The sequence below is a fragment of the Macrotis lagotis genome, chromosome 1 (genome assembly GCF_037893015.1).
Source record: "Macrotis lagotis isolate mMagLag1 chromosome 1, bilby.v1.9.chrom.fasta, whole genome shotgun sequence".
Taxonomy (NCBI): Eukaryota; Metazoa; Chordata; class Mammalia; order Peramelemorphia; family Peramelidae; genus Macrotis; species Macrotis lagotis.
Window position 1 is genome coordinate 839,401,413 of NC_133658.1, and position 7,302 is coordinate 839,408,714.

At 34.7% G+C, this 7,302-nt stretch overlaps 1 pseudogene; it reads left to right on the top strand.

Annotated features, from left to right (window-relative positions):
• Window positions 1-1,312: 1,312 nt before the first annotated feature.
• On the top strand, window positions 1,313-2,153 carry LOC141507596 (olfactory receptor 52R1-like; annotated as a pseudogene).
• The last annotated feature ends 5,149 nt before the right edge of the window (window positions 2,154-7,302 follow it).

The following is a 7,302-nucleotide window of genomic DNA, read 5'->3' on the forward strand; positions in this document are numbered from 1 at the left end:
AGAAAAAAGATGTGAAAAGAGAGGTTATTAGAGGAAAGGGTGGAACTAGATGAGGTGAGAGTAGTTAATTTTATAACTGAGTCAGTAGAGTTCAAGAATGGAAGTTTGTTTGGGGTCCTAGGACAAAGTTAAATTATAAGAAGTGATACCTGGGAGATAAGAAGACAAAACAGATCTTGAATGGGGATCAATGTACCTCTGATGCATCAGAGATGCATTGCTGAAAGGATATGATCCATGATTAATGCTTGAGAAATATAATATCTGTTTCTAAAAGAAAAAAGAATGATTAAGTCAGATTTAACAAGAAAAAACACGAATTTATCATAAAGAATTTGTATTAAAAATGTCACCAAGTGGGGTGGCTAGGTGGCGTAGTGGATAAAGCACCGGCCTTGGAGTCAGGAGTACCTGGGTTCAAATCCGGTCTCAGACACTTAATAATTACCTAGCTGTGTGGCCTTGGGCAAGCCACTTAACCCCGTTTGCCTTGAAAAAAAATGTCACCAAGAAATCTGAAGGTAAAAGGACAGGTTACGCTTGTCAAGGGGAAACTTTAGTACCTTATCATTTCCTTTCCCTTCACTACTCTGCATTATGCCTTAAGCCACCTCACCAATCCTTTATACAGCAATGTGCCTATTTTTTTATCTGGTTTGGGGTTTTTTTAATAAAGTTTATAGAAATAATACAGAAGAAACTAAGAAATAAAACAGATTTTTTATATATTAAAAGCAAGATAAAACAGAACCTTTGCAAAAATCTCAAGGAAGGATTTGGGTTTAAGGAAGATAATGGTCTAACACTGAAAGATGTTATTTTTTACATTTTTATTTATAGATTTATCTTTCAAGATCAAGTAACTTAGCCAAAAATTTTCAGGAATTCCTAGATATCTACTAAGTGATGGCCATGACTTGGTCATAGTTGCATGGTTCATCAGTAGTTAAAATTTTCTTTTAATTTCTAAATATTTTGGAATACTTTTAATGGATAAATAACTTATTAAAATATAATAATTTGCTTTCCAGAACACTGTTTAATTATGTTAGCTTTTTGCATGTTTTCAATTTCTTCATGTCTTCATGCAATTTTATCATTTTCTGAAAGAATGATCAATGTTCTTTTCTTTAGTTTCATTAATTTTTTCCCCTATGGGGACAGAGAGTTCCTTTCATAAGCATGGCATGCAGAAAGGACCCCATCATGACAACATATGGGAACAATTCTTTCCATCCTCCATTTTTTATCCTGCTTGGAATGTCAGGCTTGAAAAAAATCCCAGTTCTTTATTGCCTTTCTATTTTATGCCATGTATGCTGTGGCCTTGGTGGGAAATGTCACCATTATTCATGTGATATGCATTGACCACACCCTCCATGCACCCATGTACCTCTTCATGACCATGCTATCCTTTACTGACTTAGTTCTGTACTTGTCTACCCTTCCTAAGATGCTAAGAAACTTCTGGTTTGGTTCCTATGAGAGTGAGTATCATGCCACATCATTCAACTTTTCTTCATTTACACTTTCTTTTCTGTAGAGTCATGGATTCTCAAGGCCATGGCCTTGGATTGTTATGTGGCCATCTACTTCCAGTTATGCCATTCAACTATTTTATCTACTTCAGTGGTGGTCAAAGTAGGTGTGACAGTGATAGTAAGAGGTGTGTTGTGGGTGAGCCCCTTCTGTTTTATGGTCACCTGGAAGCCCTTTTGTTCCACCAGAATCATCCTCGAGTCATATAATGAACATATGGCTGTACTGAAGTTTGTATGTGCAGACACCAGAACAAACTATGAATATGGTTTATTGTGGCCTTCTTTGTGAGTACCTTTGATATCATAATCATAACTGTATCCTATATCATGATTTCTATATCTGCCATCAGGAGATGACTAGTTCAAGGCATTTGACACATGTGCCTCACATATCTGTGTTATCCTATGCTTGTATTTACCTGCCCTCTTCACCTTTCTTTCCAATCATTTTGGCCATCATGTGTCCTTGCAGTTCATGTAATGCTGACTAATGTCTATCTCTACATGGTAACAATTAGAGATCTTTGGGGTAACGATGCAATGCTAATCCAACTGTTTGCCTCTCTTTGCTTCTGCTGCTTGAAAGGAAGAATAGCTCCATTTTTTTTTTGATGGTGAGTGCAAATTTCTTCAGCAGTTTTGTTGTTAAAGGAATAAGGAAAAAAATTGGTAATAAGCTCAAAAATTCATTAAATTGAATAGCCTCTGATCTAGTCATGCAAATGCTAGAGACCCAAAATATTAAAAAAGAGGGAAAAGATTCATCTGTACAAAAGTTTTTGTAGTTGTTTTTGAGTTGGCAAAAACATGTAAATTGAAGGTGTGTTCATTTACTAGGGAATGATTGAATAAAGCATAACATATGACTATAATGAAATACTTTTGTACTGTAAGACATCATGAAGTGGACAGTTTCAAATTGACCTAGAATAACATATTAAGTGATTCAGAATGAAGGAAATGGAACCAAAAATAAAGTTTCTGAGTTTTAAAATCCCTTCCCTTTCTTTCAGTATATCATCTAACTTTGTATATTTACATATACAAATATACATATATATCCACACACTATATGCAGATATACATCTATGATATGTGAATTTTCATGTATGATGAATGCATGTGCATATATGTGTATTATAGCCAGTATGTGAGTTTGATTAACTATACATATTTATTATAGTGATTTATTTTTCAATTAATTTATCAAAAGAGAAAGGAGAACATGGATTTTCATTAATGCAAAGAAATAAAATTTGTTTAAATGTAAATAAAATAAGTAGTAAAAGTATGGTCATTGCAAGTATAGATTTTTTTTTGCACTTGTAAACAGAGCTTGGCAAAGAACAGTCATTTCATAATTGCTTTCTGATTGAACTGATGAAGTAAATTTTTATCTTTTTCCCTCTTCACAACACCTTTCCATAGATGGTAACATTGGAAAACTCCAGAGTTTTCTCTGCTATATAGTCAAAATAAAGAATTGGAGCTGGAAAAAAACAATTAGGTCTAATAGAATAATATGCTTCAGAGAGTAATACCTCCCACCTCTGTCCTCACAATTAAAGATCTTCAGATGGAGGCTATATGTCTTATTGAGTGATATGGTTTAGAAGAAATTTCACTTTAGGTATAAACAAGGATGGAAGCCTAACAAATACTCTATCCCCAATTCCTTGACTCCCTCATAGGACTCCACTGAAATAGCAAAAGCATACCTTGACCTAACTCTTGTTTTTGTCAGTCAGTAAGAAAACAACACCAACAGAATTAGATGTACTGTCCTTTCTTCAGGTGAACTTATGAGGAAGTTAAACTAATTGTGATATCATTATCACACATAAAAACTTCCCTTTTCTGTATGCATTTTAGGTAACTTCATTCACAATTGGGTCAAGGCTATGTGACCTTCATAGCAATAAACTCTTCCTGTTAGAAACAGAGCATATGGGACCCTTAAAAATCCTTGTCTTGTTTGGCTAGGCTGCCATCTCCTTCTACAAAGCCTACATTGCTAGTTGCTTGAACACTAATAAAAGTTGTTTGGTTTTGGAGACAAATTGAGATCTGCAATTATTTACAAACTACATCACAAAACACTGTCTAATCTCATCTGACAGGGCATATGATCTCTGAAATTCTTTTCAAACAAAAGATCCTATGATTCTCCAGAGTAGCACAGTGGGCTGCCTGTTTCTAGATGGGAAAACATGAATAAAATAATATAAAACAATACTCATTTTCTTCTTTAATGAAGGTGTGCAAGAAAATACTCAATTTAGATAAGTAACTGATTTTTATCCTCAAAGAATTTATCTTGTTAACTAGATATGCTAATCACACAAATATCTATTACAAATTGCTTGAGGACTCTGTGGAACAAAGTACTGGATGGGGGGAGGGGGAAGAGGGAAGGCACCAAGAAAATCTTGGACTTCTGCCAATGGAAGGAACCATATGGAACTATAAACTTAAGGACCAAGGAATTTTTGGACAGTCCTGTAAAGCAGTGGAGGAAGTCTGATGTTAATCTATTTCCTTGGTTTTAGACCACCAACCAGGGCAATATGGTGAAGGAGAGAAATGAAAGGAGATTGACAGAATTCTTCCCAGCTGAATGCTATCAGAAAAAGGATTTTGAATTTCCATTCTAGAAAATCTTTTTGATTTATCTTTTCCTTTCATTTTTCTATATTCTTTTTTGTGTGTTTTTAATTAAATTCTTTCCCATATCAATACTTCTATCCATTTCATTCATTTTTCTTTCCTTTCTTTCCTTTTTTATTGCATTTCTTTTGTCCCTTTCAAATTGAGTTCCCCCTTTTTTATGCAAAAAATACTTTCTTTTACTTTCTGTTTATCTTTTCTGATAAATTTTCAAAGTTGTATTCTACTGATTGAGTCACTCTTGGCTTCATTGAAAGCTAATGTCAGGAGGACAATCTGATCATGTCCTTCCTGGATTCTTGCTTTCCTGTCTGCCTCCAATGTTATGAACATCAGCGCAGAGATAATCGATTCCCAGTCTTTTCTGGATGGGAAATCTTGTCTATTGTCCTTGAATGTTATTATTGAAGCAGTCCTTTGGGTTTTTGTGTCTACAGTGAATTGAAATCCTTGTTGATTAAGGTAACATCTCTGAAATGAGTTGAATCAATCTTGTTCAGATTTTAAGTAGAAACAAATCATTTTGGGATCCTGCTAAAATATATTGATCTGTAGGAGAAATGGAAGAAACAATCACAAAATAGCAGAAAAGGAGATGAATTTGAGTATCTTGCCTCGAAGACAGGAAAAAACATGAAGCCTAGGTAGAAATGTGGGTGGTGTCAGAGATGAGAGAATGCAGAGAGAAGCCTGAACTCTAGAGGAATGTGGAAGGAAAGAAAAGCAACTATCCAAAGAAAAATAGATCTTTTCCTCCACTAACTTCAATGTAGGGTCCTTTCAGAATTATGAGCCTGTTGTGTAGTTGCCAGTGGCTGGGGTGTCTTGTGAAGAACAACAAAGAAGCCAGTATCATTGGATTGTAAAATATGTGGGCTGGAAGGTATAAACCATAAAATGATTAAAAAGGTATAAAAGGTCAAGTTTATGAAAGATAATGACTGTTAATTCAAAGATTTTAAATTCTATTTTGTAGCTGATAAGGAGCTGTTGCAATATTTGAATCACAGGGTAAACATGGGCAGACATTTATTTTAGAATGAGCAATTTTACAGCTTGGAAGAGAATAGACTAAACTTGGGAAAAAAGGAAGCAGAGAGACTTAGGTGAAAGTGATTTCAGGAACCCCACCTGAGGCAATGTGGACCTCTATCAGGTTGGCAATATTGTCAAAAGAGAAGACATACCTGTGAAAGAAATTGGGAAGGTAGAGATTAAAAAATAAATCAGCTGCCTTGTTATATACTTTTGCTATCTCTTATACTTTATTTTTCTTCCTTGGGGGATTTGATTTCTCTCTCATCACATTCAATTTGGAGCATTGTATGCCATGGAAACAATGCAAAGACTGGCAAATTGCCTTCTGTGGGTGATAGGGAGAGGGAAGCAAGATAAGGGGAAAAACTGTAAAACTCAAAATAAATAAAATCTTTAAAAGGAAAAAATATACAGAACATAAAAAAAATCAGCACTGAAATGGAAATGTGGAATGAACGTTAAATGAGATGTCAAGGAGAATGCTTAAAAAACTGAGAGGAAGGCAGTGACCTCACCAGTAATAGAAAGGTTCAAAAGAACAGAAGGTTTTTTTTTTTTGGTTAGACTATCATTATTTAATATTTATCACTTTTAAGTTGACAAGAGGTAAATGACAAGACATGGATTTTCTACCTCTGAGCCTCAGCTTCCTATTTCTTTTTTTCCCATTAAAGATTTTATTTATTTTGAGTTTTACAATCTTTCCCCTAATCTTACTTCCCTCCCCCCACCCCCCATAGAAGGCAATTTGTCAGTCTTTACATTGTTGCCATGTTATAAATTGATCCAAATTAGTATGATGAGAGAGAAATCATATCCTTAAGGAAGAAACATAAAGTATAAGAGATAACAAGATCAGACAATAAGATATTTTGTTAAATTAAAGGAAATAGTCCTTGGACTTTGTTCAAACTCCACAGCTCTTTATCTGGATACAGATGGTATTCTCCATTGTAGACAGCCCCAAATTGTCCCTGATTGTTGCACTGATGAAATGAGTGAGTCCATCAAGGTTGATCATTGCCCCCATGTTGTACAATGTTTTTCTGGTTCTGCTCATCTCAGCATCAGTTCATGCAGATCCCCCCAGGCTTCCCTGAATTCCCATCCCTCCTGTTTTCTAATAGAACAATAGTGTTCCATTACATATACATATATATATATATGTATATATATATATATGTATATATACATACCACAGTTTGCTAAACTGTTCCCCAAATGAAAGACATTTGCTTGATTTCCAGTTCTTTGCCACCACAAACAGGGCTGCTATGAATATTTTTGTACAAGTGATCTTTTTACCCTTTTTCATCATCTTTCCAGGGTATAGACCCAGTAGTGGTATTGCTGGATCAAAGGGTATGCTCATTTTTGTTTCCCTTTGGGAATAGTTCCAAATTTCTCTCCAGAAAGGTTGGATGTGTTCACAGCTCTACCAACAATGTAATAATGTTCTGGATTTCCCACAATCTTCCAACAATGACCATTATCCTTTCTGGTCATATTGGCCAGTCTGAAAGGTGTGAGGTGGTACTTCAGAGAAGCTTTAATTTGCATTTCTCTAATAAGTAATGACTTAGAGCAATTTTTCATATGACTATGGATTGCTTTGATTTCCTCATCTGTAAATTGCCTTTGCATATCCTTTGACCATTTGTCAATTGGGGAATGCCTTTTATTTTTTTAAATATGACTCAGTACTCTATATATTTTAGAAATGAGTCCTTTGTCAGAAACAGTTGTAAAGATTGTTTCCCAGTTTACTACATTTCCTTTGATCTTGGTTACAGTGGTTTTGTCTGTGCAAAAGTTTTTTAATTTAATGCAATCAAAATCATGTAGTTTGTTTTTAGTGATGTTCTCCATCTCTTCCTTAGCCATAAACTGCTTCCCTTTCCATAGATCTGACAGGTAAACTAGTCCTTGATCTTCTAATTTGCTTATAGTATTGCTTTTTATGTCTAAATCCTGTATCCATTTTGATCTTATCTTGATATAGGGTGTGAAGTGTTGGTCTAATCTAAGTTTCTTCCATATTAACTTCCAATTTTCC